At 38.2% G+C, this 22,594-nt stretch overlaps 1 protein-coding gene across 3 annotated transcripts in view; it reads left to right on the forward strand.

Annotated features, from left to right (window-relative positions):
* The first annotated feature begins 5,696 nt into the window (after positions 1 to 5,696).
* The window catches only part of LOC135467633 (leucine zipper putative tumor suppressor 2 homolog), a 39,854-nt gene continuing 22,956 nt past the window's right edge, over positions 5,697 to 22,594 (forward strand). Inside the window, exon 1 of one of the 3 annotated variants that reach the window (XM_064745418.1) lies at positions 5,697 to 5,808. The gene's annotated coding sequence lies outside the window, so the exon portion shown is untranslated. Of the gene's footprint in view, positions 5,809 to 11,881; positions 12,156 to 17,845; positions 18,471 to 22,594 lie in introns of those variants that run through there. The other 2 variants (XM_064745417.1, XM_064745414.1) reach the window with 2 other exon arrangements.

Here is a 22,594-nt window from a genome sequence, read left to right on the forward strand (position 1 = left end):
AGTGTGGGCCGTCTGCTGTCAGTCTCATACAAACCATCCCGCACTAAATGACTCATCTTCATTAACATAACATTATAACAAAATAATTAGCAAAAGGCAGATAAATTTCTGCAGTCATTTTGCATGCAAATTCACTCACTGTACACTTTTATTAGATATATGTTTTTTGTTTTATTATGCGCTTATAGTCTTGTTAAAAACCAGACTGTCTCTCGTTATATAGCGTCTAGTAGCGAAGCAGTTACTGCAGTGAAATACAACAACAACACACAGTGCTCCAAAGTGATGACGTTCCACTGAATGTAAGAAATGAAATAACAGTATTTGATAACGTAAGAATATAGCATAGGGCAATGCTAGCATATGTACAGCTTGTAAGCTTAGTATTTTCAAAGAAGAATTTTTATGTTATTGATCCATGGACAAGACAAATGCACTGATAAAGTGCGAAAAGATAGTCAGGTGTTGAGTTGAACACTTGGGTGTCAGTTGAAGTTCCGCGTGATGCATTGAGGCACGTGGTGCACTTCAAAAAGTGTGTATGGATGTTTAGGGTTGGAGAGTTGTGTATAACAAGTAATTTTGAACTGTTGTTCTATATGCTTTATAATGCTTGAATGTCACATCATTTATTGATTGTACTACACTATACCAGCATTTTACTATTCTGACATACAAAGATACAACAATCACACCTTCAGAAACACAATTTTTTAAAGAGCCTTTTTGAAGCATTTTTCACAAAATAATATTTTCCAGTTAACCCGTAGATTTGCCATTCATTTAAAAGTTCTAACTGATGTTAAAAATGCATTTATTTTGATCACTACATGTGTATTGTGGAAAAAGTTACAGTACAATGATCATTGTTTAGTCTCATCATGGAGATATATATGGTTACACATCCATGGTCTCACTGTGTTTGGTGTTTAATTAAAAACTTTGTAATACATGCACATATGTGCAGTGTGCTCTGTATAGGGCTGTGATAATATGTGATAGTATATGTAATCACAGCCCTACAGAACTAATGTGCAGTGCATTGTTTTGCTCTATTTTTGATGAACACATAGTCGTGGAAAGCACTCGAATAAAGTATGGAAAATAATCCCACAACAAAATTTGTGACAAAATGATCATGACTTAGTGACAACATATATATATGCACATAGAGAATGGATGTCTTGGTACAAGACACATACAGAGTTTGCTCCCTTTATACACAACAGTCTTAATTCTGCTGCGGTAGGCATTTCAAGCCAGTCAAACTTTCTTCTTGTTGTTAGTCAGTGTTCAAGTAGTCAGATATTATTGAGTACAATTCAAAATGAGATAGATAAATGAATATTTTCTTCAGCTAATAGACAGTACAGAAAGGTGGGTAATCAATATGTCTTTTTGATGAAGGGTGACCCCTTCAACGTTTTAAAGGCCTCAAATATCAACAAATTTGTTTCCAACTGTATCTTGGTTTACACTAAACATTTTGTTTGTTAATGCAGGGCACCCCACATTGCATTTCATTAAACAGCTTAAGAAATGTAACCATCATAAAGTGTGGATGATTAATTTGACACTGTCAAGGTTGTTGTCAGAAATTTCCAAAAATGTAGATAGGGTGCCCAAAAGTGATGCAAATGGCTTTTTGGAGTGTGCTTCACTATTTATTTATTTATTTGATTAATGTTTTATGTCGTACTCAAGAATATTTCACCTACACGATTGCGACCAGCATTATGGTGGAAGAAAACCGGGCAGAGCGCAAGTCAAACCGTCGACCATCCACAGGTTGATGACAGACCTTACCACGTATGGCCAGAGAGGAAGCCAGCATGAGCTGGACTTGAACTCACAGCGACTGCATTGGTGAGAGCCTCCTGGGTCATTACGCTGCACTGGCGCGCTAACCAAATGAGCCACGTTGCGTCATTAGGTTTGAAATTTAGAAAGTTCTTGTCCGTGAAATTGTATTACAAGATAATGTCATATTATAATTAGAAAGGATTGTATTTATGTATAGTCTTGATATGGTCTGCATACTCTATATGTTCTGAGGAGTATTTTGATGGGTTGGCTGTTGTGCTGTGTTAAATGGAGACAGGGATGCATATACACACATTTTCTGACAAATGCCTCATCAGGAAACAAGAACTGACTTTCAGGCTTCACGATCTTCTAGGCTTGACACCAGAGAATTTCTGTCTGGACCACTGCATTATTGTGTGCAAGTGATGAAATACGGCCCAAAATGCTTGTGTGACATTTGTCAACCCATCAACACAAAATTTGACAAAATTCACAATGATGCCATTTTATAATGGGAAAATGTATTCACTTCCATCCTGTGCAACCTGACTGTTGTTATCAGTGTTATTATTCTGTTTAACATTTGACTTACATCCTACAGGTCAATAGCAGAGTTTTGAGTAGGATGTAGTTTTCCAGTTGAGATTTGATTCAAGTGAAACATAATTGGGCATCAGATTTCACCTGTACACGTATTTCTGCATATTGTCCATTTAAGGAAATTGAAAATGTAATATTAGCACAAATCATTGTTTGATACATGCGTTCATAATTCAGACATCAGAGGTGAAGTAATTTTCAATCAACACAGATTTTAAAGATAACCATGTAAATATTTAGAAAGACTGAATAAATGTTTGTTATACTCATATAAAATATGTGTGTTATCGGAAATGCAGATTATATGAATTCCAGGCTGTAGGCATAGAGATTGTGTAACTGGTTGAGAATGTGATAGAGCTGAGTGTTGTAAACAGCCTTCAGAGATTTATTGTTAATTTCCTGCGTGGGGATAAATTTACAATCCAGTGTTAATTTGTCATTGTAATGAAAACAGTCTGTGCACCTGAACAGACAAGGGATGTATTCTTCAGACATATTGATATAAAACATGATATAATTGATTAAGAATATTTGTTCATAGCCTTCAGATTGCTAAGAACTTACAAATACCTTTAGTTGACAATTCAAGGTTAATAAAAGGGGAGCACATTTCTGATACAGTACCAGTTGATAGATTTGGCATTTGTTGTCTAACAATACATTTTAAGGGCATAGTCAGTAAATTAATTGTTTTTTAACGTCGTCAAAACATTTATTTGTGTTCTCTGTAAACTTATACTCTCCTCACTTTTTTATTCTAAGGAATCAAGACATGTATTTAAATTTTGTGTACCTACATGTTCATATGTATCAAGAAATTCAGAGTTACAATTTACTAATGCAAATATGTAATGTTATTCCATATTTGTGTTAATTCACATTAAAACTGTGGTGTAATTATTCATTGGCAGCATGCATACAAGCCACCTCTGTAAAAGGCTTATTTTGATCTGCCGTCAAGTAGAAAACACCGGGGGACTCATATGACAGCTGAGGAGGCGGTACATTCTGGATGGGTAGATTCTGCGTCATATTACATCCACGTAACACAACCAAGATGTGTAAATTAATGACATTTTAGCTCCTTATTTTGCAAGGTTGACATTAAATGCTTGATTGTAATTTGTTGTGAAGGGGGACAATAGATCAGCAATTACTCACCATATCACTTCTAATTCACACACTGACAGGGTTATGTAAATTATGGTCATTATGTTGGCTGCTGGTTTGGTAGGCTTGGAGAGAATTCTTTGACTGTCTAATTAGGGAGGGGACCGCAGGAGCAGTTCCTCACCTGAACATAAAACCTCTAATTAAGTAAGTAATTAAAATGGTCAGATGTTAGCTCGTTATTGCGCATGGGTAAGGAGAAACCATTTACGGCTATCTCAAGAAAGAGTAGGCAGTGGAAGATATTCTTTACCATATCGCTTCAAAGTAACACCAATAATAAGCCACACTTTAGCTCCTTATTGTGCCTGGTTCAGCTCTTTCTACATGACTATACCGGTCTCTGCAGCATACCTTTGTCATACTGTACAATGTTATGTTCTATTAAGTCCATCCCCTGGTCATTGACACCAAGCACCAATTCACCTGTTCCTGCTAAGAGCTTTTTTCTTTAACAGGTAAATTATAGGGAAACGGCTTGAACAAAAGAGGTGTGTAAAAGGAAATGGTTAAGCTGTATTGTTTCCTTTGTGTGTGTATTTTATTGTGTTTTGTGTACACTTTGTGGAGAAGGGGTTAGAATGAGGACCTGTAAAGCTTTACTGTGGGGCTGTGGTCATTAGCCTACCTGAGGCAGGTAAACCACTCAGCCAGATCCGCCCCAGCGGTCAGCAGCTGGGCTGTCACACTTTGTCAAGATGATTAACTGTGTGAGACCAGAGTTAGACAACTCTCAGGATCTATATGTACTGTGCTATACATTTGTGTGCTGAGTAAACGACCAGCTAGCTGTCTTTTGTTGGTATACTCTCGGTTGGTATACTGTCTGATATTAATTGTAACATAAATTGCCCAAAAGGAGATGTTTTAGCTTCTGAGGATCATCTAAAGGTAAAGTGTAACATATTTTATACCAGTCAAAATGAACTGGAAGTCAATACACTTTTGAATATTTCATGTGCCACATTAAGATATTAAAATTGTAATATAAACCCAGGATCTACTACCGTATGGATGGTATGAAGTGAACAATCATTACTGTAGTCTTAGTCTCCTCTTTCTTTTAGATTGGCCCTTTCAAGTATTATCAGCTATTTTCAGTACATGTATTTGCTGGTTATAATTGTTATGGGGCACCTTCATGGCCAAAGAGGGTTAGCACGCCAGCACGGCACAATGACCCAGGAGCCTGTCACCAATGTTGTTGCTATGAGTTCAAGTCCAGCTCATGCCAGCTTCCTCTACAGTCGTATGTGTGAAGGTCTGCCAGCAACCTGCTAGAGCCCGATTTCCACCCATAATGCTGGCCGCCATCATATAAGTGAAATTATTTTTAAGTACAGTGTAAAACACCAAACAAATAAAAAAATATAGTAATGAAAGCTCTTGAATTAAAGTTCATATTCATCAAATTCTGCATAACAGCCAAACTAAATTTTGCCAAATTTGCATTTGCTAATTGTAGTGTTAAATAATTAATTCTGAGGAAGTAGAAAGACACATGTATTTTCATGCCTTTTGGAAATTTTGGGACACTTAAATTTACATTTTTCTAAATTACATAGCAGATATTAATCCGATAAATTCATTTTCCCATTTATATCTTAATGACAGAACTGTACTTGGGCAACTGGAGCTGATGCAGCATCTCGGATTACATAGTGTTAAGATTATCTCCCTATCTTCATACATGTATACATGCACTGTGCATATGCATTGATATACCTCAGGTTATATCTTCAGGTTAATGTACACAAACATGTAAGCAAATAAATTTTGAGTATGCATGCATTGACATGTAGTCGCATCTTCCTAAAGCCTTGCTCATGAACTTAGAAAATAGACATTTTCTGTGTGTTTAAAAGTGTAACAGAATGTTATTTGAAGTGCGTATAGTGCATTAGGGAGCTAGTGATTGTGTAAGTGTTTAATGTGACGAATGCATATAGCTAGCCAGCAGGGATTGACAGTTGCTTGTGTCATATGTTGTGGGCTCTCCTTGGCAGGTCTGTTGGGCCAAGATGTACAGCTGAAATGGAGAGAGCAGTGTGGCAGTCTGCCTGAGGAGTTAGTTCTGCTGTGACACCAGGGACAGGCACATCAGCTAGAGGGACCAGGGACACCAACACAGATGTATCAGTCTGTAGGATCAGCTGCACACCATGTCACCAGGAGTACCAGTACTTGAGCATCAGTACAGGATAAGCAGGCCTTGAAATCTATTCACATGTAAGTGCTGTGCCCTTATCTTGCCATGCATATGTTAGAGTGGAACTAATTTTGAAAGGATTATCACTATATCTGAGTGAGTCTTTTGGTAACTAGATTTTATAGCCACACTTAATTGTTCAACGATTGCATAAGGAGGATATATCCTTAAGAGGATTAAATGTATTACAGTCACTGTTTTAAGTTATCTAATACACATTTGTGGATTTCGTACATAAGATCTTTGTGACCAGCCAGTTCAAGTTACTGCTGGGTTAGAAATGCCACAGGATATTCAGTTACTCAACAGTATTATAACAGTATGCAATTGTGTGCCAGTGGTACTAACGGGGTGCATGTAGGTATCTCCAAACTAAAGTTATATACCTACAGCTTCGCACTGCGTAAACATTGTCACTGACTATTACATGCTGTCGGCCACAAGCTCTAAAGGCTAAACATACACAGGTTTTTCTCGTCCAGTCCTAGTTACAATAGCTGCCTTATTTCTGGGTTAACTCAGGAAAGCTGTCCAAACAGTGCACACAGAGAGGTGTGTATACATGTGTATGTTCTATGTGGAAAATCCCCATGTATCCTTAAATCCTTTTATCATATTATATAGCGTTTGTGTTATGTGAGTAAATGTTAGGTTAAATAGTTCAAGCTTTCATAAGTAAGGCTTTTGATCTTGTGTGGGCCGATGTGCTAATCAGTTACATGTAGCTGGAATAAAGCAGGGAACCTCCTCTGAGTTGGGATTGCTGGTGGGGGGGGGTCAAGTAGTTAGACAGGGTCAAAACTGCAGACAGATACGAGGTCATGCACATTGCACATGTTACCTGGTACATTTAAAGTGAAATAAAACAAAGAAATTTGGATATCATGAAGCCTTTTTATACACCATGGACTTTCACCTTACTTTACTGGCGTGGGTCATATTATTGTATCCAGATTTTGTCTGACTGTCCATCCTTTCCCGTGTTTGAGATATAACTCCAGCTGTTTTCTGAGGCAGTTTTAATGTTGGCTGGATACAGTTTATTCATTACCACAGTTGCCCTGATGACCAGATTGTCGTTGCCACTACACTACATCTACTATAAAATGGTGTAACTATGTGTCCAATTAACTTGTTTGCAAGTGCAGGTTTAAATTTTGGTTTATGAGGCATTTCACTTTTTTTTTTTTTGTTTTTTATATAAGTTTAAGTTTAACTTAATGCCTCTTCGTAATGTAAATTTGAGGACTGTCAATTAAAATTTCGTCTATTTTGATTGATATTTTTTATTTCAAAATGCAGAAGCTCTCAAGTGTCTCATAATCGGTTGCAGGATTCATTTGTATGATTTTGGCTTTATAAGTGTTTTAAGTGTTCAGTCAACAATAGATAATGTGTGTACTCAAAAGAAATATAGCTGTCTTTGAATTGGGTTAATGAATATTGATTAGGACCTTATGTTTTGTTCATAGGAGGATGTAGTAGGTGTGTGTATTTGAGATGCCTGTCAAAACATGATACAACAGTTCTGTCATACAAAGCTTGGGTTGCAGATTAGGGATTGGGCTGACACAGTATATAGCAGCTTTACCCCAGTGGTTGACCTTCCAGACCTGCTAAGTCTGTCATGGCTATTCAAAGTGAGAGGGGTCCTGGGGATGTATGTCAGGAAGAATGAGACATTAGTCAATGTGTGACATGTGACAGTGATTAAACTTATGCTGTGTTATTGAGGTAGAGTCTTGATTGTGTTGTCCTTTGTGTGGGACGCAACAGGACCCCCCCCCCCCCCCCACCCGTGATGTATATAAGGGAACAAACATTGGCCAGTATGATCATGTTAAGACTGCATGGAGAGGTTGATGGGGCCATGTGACTGGCTTTTCCTCTTGAGACCTATACACTCTAGTGACCAGATATGGGGGTAAATATTGACTAGAGGCTTCCCCAAAGCTCTACCCTTCCCCTGTCTTAAGTTGATTGTTGACAGAGAGGGACACTGTCAACCGACTGGACCGCTTCTCCTAAGCCTAAAGCACATCTTCCTCGTAACACCTGGGTCAAAGGTGATCTATAACTGAGCTATCTGCGCTCTTTTTTTTTATCCACTCTCCTCAAACATCTTTGTTATTGTGTGGGTTACATGTGTAATAAACTTCATTGTGGCCCAGATTAGTTGTGTGTTTACCTAGACAGTACTAGCCTTTTACCTTTGATCAAGCCGTACGCAGGTAAAACTGGAATAGTTACATTACATGATGGTGTACCCTAATTTCTCGACCTTTTCGCTCTTGGAAAAGCAATTTTCAGCATGATTTATGTACCTTTTAAACTTGATTTTGGAGACAAAACTACATTTGTTGGGTGTGCTGATTTCAGGGCATCACAAAAAGTAGAATGTTATGGAGCTTCACAGAATAATGCCCTCAAAGTATGCCTAAATAAACACCTTGAAGTTGCAAACATCCAGAAAGGTTTAAAAATTAACCAGTGTCTTTAGCTGTTGATTATCATGTTATTGACCCATTTTTGTTGCCAATAATTCAGCAAATTGTTCCGCTTGGATTTTCTTTACATTTGAAGAATTAACTTATGCTGTCCAATTGGCACATGTGTGTAGGTGTTGAAATTAAAGCTGAGTTCATCAAGTAAGTTTGTGAATTGTGTCTCAGGTCTTGCCCTTGTCTGTGCTCCATCTGGAGTTTCTGATGTGCATCTTTGTTGTAAGGAGTTTGCCTGTTTTATAAGCAGTTCACACATGCTGTTAAACAAATAATGAACTGTGGCTTGACATTATAGCTTTGGAGACTGTATTGTCAGTGTAGTAGGTGGTGTTAGGGTTGTGTTGACAGTGTGGCTGACCTCAGAGAGGCTAAATCCCATCAAAACTTGATGGAACGCCATTCATATGCTATACTGCACACTGATAGAACATTATAGCTTCATTATGATTTTGTTTTGTGGCTTGCATATGCTGAAAAAAAAAATAATGAGGAAAAAGCATTTTTGGATGTACACAGATATCATATATCGGAAACATGAAAATAGATAATTGGCTTGATGACTTAATGGACTGTAGAAGTCTTTCTGTAGGAGATCACTATGTATGATAGAGGGTTAAGCTGAGGTTGTTGAGTACAGCAGGGTGATTATTGCTAAACATGCAGATCATAACTTTTACCTGTTTTGGGGAAGCCGAGAGCCTTATCTAACAGCCAGATTAGAATGCCAGAGCTATATCCTGCCAGTCATTATTGATTGCCTAATTGGAGTCCATTTATAGGGATGCTGTATATACAGCTGATGACTGATAGCTTTATCATGCTCAAGGAAGAACCACACCTGTATTTACCTGTGTCTGGTTCATTCCTAACGATGTAACTGTCAAGGGGTAATCATAGCAGCCCTCATCAGAGTGGGCTCTGGTAGAATGTGCGGGGTAGTGTAGCACTCTACTGACAGACATGATGGTATCTCAAGGCTTCACTCCAGGATGATAGGGATTTGGAAAGTCAATCATTTCATCAATGTGGACAAGACCTAGTGGAATTTCTGTGTAGCCGGGGTGATATTTGGGAAGACAAGAAAAAATCAGCAGTGTGAATTAAGTGTAAAAGGTCACGTCTCTGAACTAACATTAACATACACTGCTATCTGGGCATTTTGGGAGTTCAATGAAACATTTGACTCATAGACACAGTTCCATCATCTTTGTTACCAACATTGTCTGGAATTGCCTGCTAGCAAGGTTCAAGTGTGAAGTTACTAATTTGACCTTTTACACACTAATATTCGTTGTTCTGACTTTCAGAAATTGACAAAATGGCAGTGTGTGTATAGTCATTCAATTTTAGTCAAAAGCTGCAACTCGTAAGAATTTTGGTTGCGCTGTTCTATTTTCATTCAGCTAATTCAAATTTAACAAGTTGATACAGCAATGCCATACAATATAAACCTCACTTGAAACAAAAAAAGTTAATAAAATAACTGTCTGCATTCAAGATTAACAGTGGTTTTTACCACATCAGTTTGATGGTATAATTATGAGCTAATGTTGCGTTACCAGGTGGACATGTTCTGGACATGCAAACAGGATGGAAATTTTGCTGATTGCATCCACTGTGACATTTGAGCCCGTGGTACAGCATTTCCCTTCTAAAGTGATAGTGGTATTTGGCATTTATTCAGTCTCCAGTAGGACTATGTTGCCTTACACTTGATTTGCTTTCAAATTGCTCCTGATGACATCACTTAACTTAATTAGTAGACCTTATGTCTGGTATATTTGGCAGATCCCCAGTTTGGCTACCTGCTAGCTTTCCGACTTCACTCATTGCTGATGTATGGCACGACAGTTTGTTATAAAAACAGATAAAGAAATATTCGAGACTAGATACTTTCAGTTTCTTCTATTTTATTATTTTTATTTTGGCACCTGTAGAAGACACATAGCAGAACACAGTTGTGTTTGACACTGTATACTGCAGTTGAACTGAAATTTTGTCAAATGCTGAACTTAGTTTTGGAGTAGTTTTCCCTGATTCTGTGAGTTCTGCTGATCTTGACAAGGTGTTTCGAGGTTTGTTTGGAAGGTAAATATCCCACTGAAAAATGTAAGTTTCAGCACATGACTTTCAATTGCCTCTAAAAGTGCACTGTTTTTTTTTGTTTTTGGAGAAGTTTGTGGACAAATACATGTGGGACTACATACATTATTCCACTTGTCAGGTATTAGTGTTGGTGAGTAGAGCTAAGAACTAAAGTCATGTACCAATTATGGTTCAGGTTAGTATGACCCGTGTCGTTACACATCCTGTATGTAAATCAGATGAGCATTCCTACTGACACTTGATCAATAATCCCACCTCCTTGTGCTGCTGCTGATGAGTTGTCAAGGCACCTCCCCCTTCCCCCTGTCATCAGGTACTTGTGAACATTCACACTCACTCTAAGTATACATCCTGAGCTATTATCTATCTGACATAGGACTAGGCCTAACCTTAGCACAGAGTTACACAAGAAAAGCCCTCAGCACACAGGAATTCAGTACACACTTCACCAGCCGACAGATAAACACAGTGAAAGCTGCCAGAGGCATGAGCCGACTAACAACACTTCCAATCACCTGTTCTGCATACATTTACCTTATTTTGTCAGTTTGACTGATCTTTATTGTGGGTTTTCATGATTTTATGCGTAGTTACAGTTCACAATTTCAGTTCATTAGTAACACCTCAGAGTGAAACTAGATGTACATTGTCTTTTCTTCATGCTAATTAATGGTCTATTATGTTGCATGTTTTTTTTTTTTTTTTTTTTTTTTTTTTTTTTTTGGCTTCATCAGTTGCCAATAAAACAGTTAAATTTCAGATTATTTTCAAATTATATCCATATGATGTTAACACTCACACCTTAAGCCCTCACACTGTAACATCTCAGGAGGAACTTGCAGTTAGCTGAAGATGTTGGTATGTTGTTTGTGTATCTGCTTGATTTCATCATGAATATGATATGGAGCATTAGCTGGTAAAACTTAGCCAAATTAGCCAATAGCTTACTTCAGGTTTGAATTGACATCAGTTCCAAAGTGAAACAAAATGAAACATGGCATTCCCGTGAAAGTAATAGTATTGGATAATCACCATTCACAGAAGTTCATTCTTAAATTGGCTTTGATACACATACTTTATTCAGTTTGGAAGCAGATTTTTATTATAGTTGGCCCATGACGTGTTGTGATGTATTATAATATACCTGTGTTTTTGTGGTAGACTAATCATTCCCCTGGCTTTCTGCCTTTGGAAGACACCAGGGAGGCTGAGATTCTAGAAACAAGTGTGTAATGAGAATAAAAGAAGCTGATGCGCGGGATTCCTGGTACAGCGTATATTGTGGATGGTGCTGCCTCGGCTTGCGTGAAATGAAGGTAACCCGTAAAGGTGAAGCTTAGCTAACTTTGGGCTACATTAGGAATTTGGAATGTCTTCCAACAAGTGGGTGTTGGTGTAGCTGGTGTTTGGCTGGTGTGGGTTGGTTCATTCTATGGGGGGCTTTGAGCTGGCTTACCTGGGATCAGAGCTTCAGGCCTCGCCACAGATAAGACATATATGTCTGTGTACACAGGAAATATACAATAGAGGAAGGGTTGGCCAGCCGAGTTCTGACAGGGCCTGTGGACATTAGCCGTTGCCTTCCTAAGCTCTGGCATTACCCCAGCTGGACTGGATGATTATAAACTCTCTGGCAGACCTTACCTGTGGGTTTTTGGCTGGTCAGTTGTTAAGCCTGTGTAATTAGCCAGTGTGTGTGGTCACCTGATGTCCACAATGTTTGCCTGCCAGGTACCTGATCTGTTCCAGTTGGCCAGGTAAGTCATTCTCATTGCCAGGGCTAGTCCGCACAACTACAATCAGTTTTCTCACAGACCTTTTACAATACCTCCCAATAACCGAATCCTTCTCACAGTTCCAAGATCACATTTCATGGAGCCATTTTTATTCTGGCCAAATTTTGAAACATTTTTGTCCCCATTTTCATTACGATCTTTTGAGTTAAAAATACAATGACTAGTAAGTGAATACAATGACTAGTAAGTGAATACAATGACTAGTAAGTTAATACAATGACTAGTAAGTTGATAAAACAAATATATCGCAGCTTGAATATCTGGAACATTGAATGCAGAAATATGTGAATGCCTTAAATTTTACCTCCCAAATTAAAACTTCCTTCTTGTCTCCAAAGGATTTACTGACATAGTCCAGATTCCTCCTTTTACGAATAAACCTTCTTCTCAAAATTTACAAAATTACAAATATACAGTGATAAATCACTGCACTGTATGTTGATCTAATTACAATTCCTAAGAACAAAATTTCTGTTAGACATGATCAGTTTATAATATTTATACAAACATATATATCTATGTATGTATTCATGTTCATATAGGTGAAATAGCCTTTGTGTTAAATATTAATAAAATAAATAAACTACAAAATCTATCTTGTGGATCAGATCAGTTGCATTACTCAAAGAATTGCTGTAACTGACTGTCAGATGTGATGGGCGTCTGCCAAACCAGACCCTATCTTCTCTGATCCTCCACACCAGGTCATGTTTGAATGCTCCAAACTGTGGAGTGCTGATTTGAGCTAGAACCTCTTCTGGTGCATCCCGTTATGTTTATTACATATCTGCCAAAAATATGTTCAGCATTGTTTACTGAAGGTAATAACAAGGCACATAGCTCTGAACCACTGCTGAGTGATGTGCGCTCTTTTGAGTAAACTCAGTCTGGCTGGTTTTGCTGTGTTTTAACAGGATCCAGTATTGGGGTCAATATAGTGTATGTACTAAATGGCAAAATATTGGTGAGATTTCCGCTAAAATCCAAGACGATTATGTCAATGTCTGCAGACAGATTTGAAATGTGTTTTCATACTATATGTGTGTTGTACGCAAAAGGCAATAAGTACTTGTAAATACAGCTAGAACAGAAGTGGAATCTGATAAAATCTTGATAATGCTGGAGATTTTAAAAGTAAAATGGTCTCTGAACTGTAGAAGGTGTTTGTGAAAGGTGCAGATTTAGGTTGTTTTGATGTTGTTGAATGATAATCTTGTTCCACTTACCTGCTGTATGGACAGTCTCATGTGTCGACCAAGTCATTAAGGAACACAAATGTTAACCATTGTGGGAAAATGATTTGAAACATTAAGTCTATTAGACATTAAGGCAGTTTTGAAAAGTTTCATAAGGGATACAGAAATGTGGAATGTTTATACACCGAGACTGGGAATTGCATATAGATGTGTATTATGAATGTCAGAACTGTGCATGTACCTGTTTAAAGGTTAAAGGGTTTACAGTAAAGGGTTTTTATAAAAGTACTCATGTCATATTTCATTATGATTGAAATGGACCCAGATAAAGAACTTACTGAAAACTGAACTACTGAACTACTGTACTTAAGCTGAATGGTTGTTCCAAATACTGGAAAATATGGGAATTTAGGTCAGTGAAAGTTCTTTTCTTTGATGGGAGACACCCTGCCCTGGTGCTGGATGCATTGTGTAACATCTGGTTGATGTCACTGCATATTGTGCCCTGGCAGCAAATGTCTTTGTTATCTTTAAAGAGCTGGCTATTTCTGGCAGCGGTTAGTTTTTTTCATGAGGAAATATTAGGTCAAACCCAGTAGCATGGCTCAGGACGATTTGAAAAAGACAGACACAAACAGGGCTGGTCAATATTTTGCAGTATCTATGCCAACATCTGGCCGATCATATTCCTCTATGTTAAATAGGATGACAGGGTGTACTCTGTTGCTTCAACATACCGCAGTTCGTGCAAAGCACATAATCTTTTTGTAATAAAACCAATTCAAACATTGATAAGGGAAGGAATTGTCTGAACTGAGTGTATGTGGTTACATTTTTCTGAATAGTTAGGATGGCATATATGTCTTAAATCAAAAACAAGTTCACGAAAGACAATTGGTAAAACGATGAATAAATAAGGGTGAAGCTAATATTTCTGTTTGCCCTAATATTTGACTCCATTTTGAACTGTGTATATCTACAGGTTGAACATGTCCATAACAAGAAGACTTTATGCCGAATGTGAGCCCATTGTTCTGATGTGGTCAGGTTGCCGGAATGCCATAATTGTATAAGTACAATTTCTGAGGGTTTACAGAATATCAAGCATATCTATGTTCTGTCACCACAATATGGCTGCAGTGATAAGCCATAATCATTTATTCATTTTGTCAGTAGTAATCACCATTCTTCCAAAAGACCCACCCAACTGCAACTGATCACAAATAATAGTAACTGAAAAGCCATTGTTATATTCCCAGGTTAATGTGATAATACTATTGATATAGGAATATAGGGTTCTAATTAAGGCTTACAAAGATAATGCATTTACATACATGCATGTATGAGAGTAATGATTTTCTGACACTTTTCCGTAAGTCCCTTGGCCCAGCTGTTCTATAGTGTATTAGCTAATACTGGTATTAAGTCACATTTTATATTAAGTTTTTTAGCCAAATTCAGCAGCCAGTGTAGTTCTCCAAAGTCAAAGCATAACACCAGTAATTTTAGTTCATATTTAATTTATTTATTTGATTGGTGTTTTACGCTGTACTCAAGAATATTTCACTTATACGACGGCAGCCAGCATTATGGTGGGAGGATACCGGGCAGAGCCATGGGGAAACCCATGACCATCCGCAGACAGTTCATATTTAGTATAATGTTGCCTAATTTCCTTTAGGCTGAGTACTTAGTTGAAGACTTGGTTTACACTTAAATCTGGTATTAACGCTTAAATCAGTTTTCAACAACTGTGCCCTGATGTTTTATTAGTCACAGAAAGACAGATAGTGCTAATCATTCTTAAATCTCTCAGGCTAATTTTAAAGTTGAGATTGCTGTCACTTGATAGAGTGACGTCAATTCATTGAAGAATCACCTTTTCACAATGAACATCTGATTGGGAGCTCATTGATTAACAAAAGGATAAACCTTGTGTTTACAAATGCCGGCCTTTCAGCTATAGAAGCTTTCTGGCTCGTCACTGGAAAATCAGTGAGTAAGCCATCACTGCAATTCTGCTGTAAATGCATTATGGAACTGAGACATGTTTACAGTAATTGTACTTTCAGTAACTGACCCAAAAATTTGCATTTTCATAGGGAAACACAGGTTACAAAATATTACTTTTAGTTATGAAAGTGACATTTCTCCAGTCAGGCAGTCCCCTTCCTTCCAAACCAGTATCAAATCGCCTCTTAGAATCGGGCAAAATGAGTAACTTTCTCATAAAAAAAGTTTGGTCAATTATGTCATTTTATTTACAGCACTATTTATGACCGACAGTAGCCACAAAATTACTGGTGACTTGGGATTACCTCTAAGCTACTGTTGCTATGGTGTTGCCTGTGTACCCTGACTGATAAGTAAGTGTTTTGAGTTACATACAGCTGGCACTGTGGTGGTGTAGAACTGTTGATGGAGTTGGGCAGGGTGACATTTGTGTGCTGTCTGTCTGAGGGCCGAATGGCGCCAGGCTGGAGTGACAGACATAGTTGTGTTGAGGATGCCCCAGCTGGGGATGGTTCAGTGTGCTATGAGGGCCAGCAACTCTGCCCTGGTCATTGGTGTGACAAAGAAAGACTGACCAGGTGTGAAACAGCCCTACTCACATTCCTACAGCCTGAATCCTGTTATCTGACTGACCACTTCTGACCAGTTCCTTCTGCTGGTCAGTTGTTCAAGGATTACCTTAATCCTGTCCAGACATCTCTGTTGGCTCAGATGTCACCTTTAGTGAACTCTGTACAAGCCCTGACCACCCTAAGAAGCACCCACTGACACCCAGCTTCCCAGTACTTTTAAGTTAGTTACTTATTTAAAACGTCTCTGTTCAATCTTAGTTCATTGTAGTAAACACATATAGCAATGCCCGTCATCTTTAAATAATTTAAGAAATAAATTAAGGATGTGGTTATAAGCTGCATTATGTCAAGTATTAACTATTACTGAGCCTAGCATTAACTACCACTGTGTCAAGTATAAAGCTCTTTCAAGCCAGGAATTTTGTGTATAAACTGCATATGAGCAATTAAATGATACATGTAGTTAAACTACAACTTGTAGTAGTCAACTACTTGTTCCATCCAATCTACAGTATACCTTTACTGCTGTCTTTAACAGTTCATTAACTTTCTACACTAAAAAATATTCATGTGTACCCGTATGAAAATACATGTATTAAGAAATTCAGTTGTGTAATATTTTAATTTCCCTCATACATGCACATGTGTCATTAGTGTATAGTATAGTTTAGTGTATAGTATAGAAATAGCTATGTATATCATATCATGAAAAAATGCATGGGTGAAAAGCAAAAAATTACATTGCGTACTACAACCAAATTAAGGTAAAATGTTGGCATGATTTATGAAAGTTCTGTTTATGAGGATATTTTTATGACAGTTTCATGTGAAATGTGTATATATCAGAGAGTTTTTGTTTTAGAAAAAACACCTTATGTCAGATATGCATGACTTCTTCGATAGACATTGTATATTTCATTAATTGATTCAAAACATGCAATTATATGTCTTTTGAGGGTCAGATATAAATTTAATCTCTATATCAGCAGACCGTGCCTCTGGTGTATAGTACCTCCTAGGGGTATAAACTCTGGTAAGATATACCTCCAGGTTTCTCCTTTGGCTTTATCTCTGATCTGTACAATTTATCATAGTCGGGCATGTTATGGGATAAATAGTCAACCATTACCAGTTCTCACGAGCTTTCATACACACTGAAAGTGATGGCCATGTATACATGTTAATTGGGTGTATCGCATCAACATTTACAATTTAGTACTGTTACTCCAGTTATGGTGCTTCTTTAAGATCTCTTGTAAGACATACTCTTTAGTAAGTTCAGTACAATTAGTCAAAATAAACATTGGTCTTAATTTAGTTATGAAAGATATTAGAATTAAATAATCAAGCACATGCTTTTCTCACAAACTCTTTGATGAGTTTTCTCAGGGTTGGGATTTCTTTTCCATGCATCTGCTGTCTTTAGCTTGTCTCTGTTGTGGAGAATTGATTGGTGACAGGGTTAGTGTTAAACGGTGATCACAGCATTATAAGGCTTCCCAGGTAGCAGCGTAATTGATTCCCCGCTCCGAGAAATCGTTAGGGAGTTTTTCAGTTTAACGGGCTTAAACAACCCCATGGGAAGTAACCTTCAGCAGCAAGGTCCTTTCTCATTTCTTCTCTTGAATGATTAACGAGAGTTGCTTCGTTTTCTTTCTGGACTGGTGCAAGGAACTCAACAAACGTTGATTTGAATGTTTGTTGTTTTTCTCAGGCTTCCTTTCTTGCTTTTTTTGTATATTTTTTTTCATTTTTATTTTATGTGGGTAATGTTTTGAGGGGAAGAGAGCCCACCATCAACATATGTGTTGAGATAGAGCTCCAGTCTCTCCCTGCCTTAGGGGCTAGCTGCTGGGTTAGCCCTTGATCCTATCACTCTTTATTGCAGACTCTATAACTGTCCCACTCAAGTTTCAGTCTGGCGGAAAAGCAGACACACATGTGGCTGAGCATACTCTGGGGAAAAAACCTCACAGGAAATGGGGGGAAGTCCGAGCTGAAGCCTTGTAAAGAGAACAGTTTTGAAGGCAGTTTTGTTGGAGAAGCTGTGGCTGTCAGTGGATACAGGCAGTTTTCTTGGAGGTACCCTGGTACTGTTACTTCATCCTTGGGACGGGGTCTGAGCATGCCTTTTGTCAGCCATCTCAGTTGAGAGCTCATCTGTACTGTGGTTAGGGGAGGTTAGTGCTGGGCCTAAGGACAATGGAGGGAACAAGCTGGAAGCCAGCCAGCCTGTGAAACCAGTGCTTAGACAAGGAAAACAGGGCCGTGATTCTGTGTGAGTGCATGTACTGGACCTGCATCCCATACTTACTGCTCAGCTTGATTGATTTCTACCTTTCTGCCAGGAGGCTGGGGCCTCTGTCCCATCAGGCTACTACAGCGGCAGTGTGCGGGACGGGTCAGTTGTGTGCTTGCTCACCAGTATACCTCTACAAGCTCTGGTTGACTTCTCAACTGAACTGCTCTTGTTCATTCCACAACTGATTAACTATGTAAGTAGTTTTAATGGAATTATGTACAGAATACATAAACTTTTGTGTATTATATACATGTACATGTATGTGTCAGCTACCCTGACCCCGCCTTCTTAGTGCCTTGTGTATGGTGATGGTGGCTGGGTGTACCAGTGTTATCTCTCCCTGGGTATACATGTAATGTACATGTGAAGTTCTAGAGGGGGAGATAGGAGGGTGATGGTGGCTGGGCTATGTTTGTATAGCTCTGCTGGTTCATAGTTGGAGCTGGATAGAACATTATGTGGTATGGGTTTAAGTGGCCAAACATTACCTGTGTCAATAGATGAGGATAGGATATATACTGTATACTTCTGTTTGGCACTGCACTTCAGCTCATTTCCAGTCTGTTAAGGTTGTCTCTGCTATCAGTCTAACCATACATCTGTGTCATATATTTTTGAAATATCATGAAACCTCACAATTCTGAGCCATAGCCAGACCACAGCTGCATACACATGACATGGGATAAACCTGTTTTTGTAGAGCTCTGTAATATTATTTGAAATGCTTTGTCGATATATTACCACATATTTTTAGCTGGACTTATCTTCATAAATACACAGATAGCTTGAAAGAATTTCAGTAGGGGTAATAAAATCATTGAAAGCCCATGTGTTGAGCGGCTAAGAAAATAAGAAAAATGTAATGTTAATAATGCCTTTGGTAGATTTTGTCCTCTACTTTCAGAGTGCGCTGTATAAAAGTTGTCTTGAGTCCGTTTTGTAAAGTATGATTCAAGCATATTACATTAACTTTGTCATGATGCTGTACCCACACTGAGTTTGTCTGGAGTCTATTGCTTATCTAAAAACACCTGTAGTCAGTATTTATTTTGGATAAATTTGTTTGAAGAACTGTTATATAGCTATTCAAACTGTATCAGATATATAATACAGTTTACATCCCCTACAGTCATTGCAGTAAATCTATTCCATTTTGTTTATAGATTGTATGAATTGTAGGTGTATCCGATCTATGGTGACTGTATTTGAAGTGTGTAGGGTAGGACTGTAAGAGAGGATTTATATCAGTAAGCACCATCAGATCAGGGTAGATAGCCCACACCTTAACATAAATGGCATAAATGTATTGTATTGTTAGGGTGGGGGAGTCATAGCGATAGATTCTCTCAATCTCCTCAATATAATGCTACTCTACTTCAGTCCAAGTCATCTTTAATAGTAAGTAATGGCCACCTGTCCACCCTCTATCTCTCACAGAGCGAGCTCGATTAAACCATTGATCTGTAATAATAAGTAGTTCACTTATGGTAAATCAAACTTTAAGTCAGTTGCTTGTAGTTTAGACCCACTGCTGACAATACAGCACATGCTATTCTGTCTGGTTGTGAGAGGCCAGATATTTTTATGATAAATGTGTGTACATTTTCTGAAGTGATTACATATGTATAGGTGAACCTTGCCTGCCAGGGGCCTGATGTTTCAGATAGGGACAATGGCGTGCTACACCCAGGTGACTGGGTACATTTTATCAGGTTCAGCAGATTTTTAAAACTTCTGCAGTTCAACTGCTTTGGCAGTTCAAAACCTTTTTAACTATTCTGTTGAGACATGTTGAATACTTGAAGGGAAGAAACATTATTAATTTTTTTATTGTGTTTTTTTTTTTATTGTTTTTTTTTTATGGAAATATTACAGGTGTTAAATTCACATTGAACTCAGCCCTGTATTGTTAGAAGTGGTGTGAAGGCCGGGTCGGTCATGTGGAACTGGCATGAGTGATTCTAACCGTGACAGGTTTATTCCTCATCTTTTGTTCTCAAAGACCTGCTGTAAACACCCTAGAGACTACCCTGTCAATCATCAAGAGCAGCTCACCTGGCAAAGCTGTTGTTTTAATTACCACAGAATTCCAGAATTACACACACGTTACACAACTCATATTTTATACTCCTAGATGATGAGTCCTTTTTTTGTTCAGGCTTGTGTGGTGTTTTAGGCAGATGTGGGAGTTCATAAAGCAGGCTTCAGGAGCTGTGCAGCTTCTATTATGTATACCACCCAAAAGTTTGTCCATTTCTAAATTACCAATTTGTCCTGATTCAGGAGTTCCATGGACCTTATACAGGTGTTTTGAGGTTTTTGAGAAGGTAGAGAAATACCCTAGTGGAAAAAGTAATGTCATCACTAAAAGTAGTATTTTATGACCTGTATATATGTATCTTTAAATACACTTTTTTTTGGCAGCTTTTTAAGGCATATACAGTTGTGCTAGGCAGATACTCCAGCGACTGTGAGTTCTTCACTATGGAGATGTCTCAGCTCACAGCTAAATACACTCAAATCTAAACCTGATGGAATGTATTTATAGCTTGTTATGCAGAACTACCTCCCAAAATCTCTCATTCTGTTGAGAGACATTGCATGGATTTGGGGGCACTATGCAGCCGTTTGATGAAAGGCACGAGTATAAAATGATAAAGGCCTGTTTTACTTTTTACTTGTGATGGACTGTTTTGAATAGCCTTAAATATCCCTGACCACTATAGCTCTGAGTAAATACAACAGTGACACAGGTGTTGAGGGGAAATGGAAGTAATATATAGTCAAATATTTGCTAGCACTTTAATCTTCAGTGTACTGTGATAGTTTATATCCATGGAAAACGATTGAGGTAATGTGTCAGTCTTTTTAAGAGTAGCAGTAACATTTAGGATAGAGGGTATGTCACCCTCTGTATTAGGCCGGTAACTGTCTCAGGCTGTCATGATGGTTCCGTCAACTGCAATTCCTTAAAACGAATAGTAGTTAGCTTACCAGATTATAAAAAAGGATGAATTTTTGGAATAAAACAAAATGGCCCATACACAGTCACAAGCTTTGAGGCATGAGCACTTCAAAAATACACCCCACAATCAGGAACAAGAAAAACACCGTGGGATGATCCCCAACTACAACAACAACAACAAAAGCCTCTTGTAAAGCTGCTTGTCCCAGATAAAAAGTGATCATAGTGAGAATAAACTCAAAAAGTTGATGTTCTCAGCTGACTGCCTCTTGTTGCGCTATGTCCATTTTTGTTCAGAGAGGAAGGGTTACGATATTAATAGAGGAGTATTAAGGTTGAGGCTATTACGTGGATCATATGAACATGTTATTGTAATACTTGTTAACGGTAAAATAACCAATATATCTATGACTGACCATGTAGAACCTGTTTGAAGTGGCACGTGTCAACACAAAGCACTTGTTTTGGAACTTTTTAATAATCAGATGTCACCCTTACCATTATGAAGATGACAAATGTATGCCTGGGTGTCTGTACATTTCCACTTGTGGGCCAGAGCTGGGTTTGTTGTTTACAAGCAAACAAAGTGAACACAAAAGAGCATGTGACCTCATGCCATGTATAATGTACACAGTCTCATGCAGAACAGTCGCAGAACATAGTAAACAATGGTGGTGGGCGATATTGGAAGGTACAACATACACAAGTTTGTTTTGGTTTGACATTTTACATATAGCTGTTGGCAGTTTTAATCAGGCTCCTCATGAAAACCTGTTTAATAGTGATACTGTATGGGCCGTTCAGAGACATTTGTCTGGGTCGGGTGTGATAAATTGGGGTAGGGCTAACAGCTTTTAACTTTAAACTAGATAGGTTTACAGTTACAGTGCTTAAACTGAAGGTCATCCACTGAATGAGTGCCTGTATATATATAAATTACTAGGTTTCTGGAACTTTATTACCCATCATACACCTCTGGTGGGCAAGATCAAAGTGGGGAATTAAAGCTATCCCCTAGCCAGTCACCACAGGGAGCCACCCTAATGTGTCTATCTTGTCCCCTAAGATAGCTGTCTAATACCACTGGAGAGCTGAAATGTCTGCTATGGACCATTTACTTTGCCATTTCATCCCTTTGTTCTCTACAATTTGTTTTCTTCTTCTGGGCATGAATTGAGGTCAGTGAGTGTTATTTCTGAGTGAAGTGGATTTCTTTTCAACTGAAAGTCGTAACAAATTTTGTCTTTGTTGGCATCAGTTCAGGTAATTTCAGGTGTGATGGGGATACAAGTATAAGGGGGTTATACTTGTTTTGGAGCCCAAAGAGCTGTTTGTATAGTGAGATATGCTAT

Source organism: Liolophura sinensis, chromosome 6 (assembly GCF_032854445.1).
Source record: "Liolophura sinensis isolate JHLJ2023 chromosome 6, CUHK_Ljap_v2, whole genome shotgun sequence".
Classification (NCBI taxonomy): domain Eukaryota; kingdom Metazoa; phylum Mollusca; class Polyplacophora; order Chitonida; family Chitonidae; genus Liolophura; species Liolophura sinensis.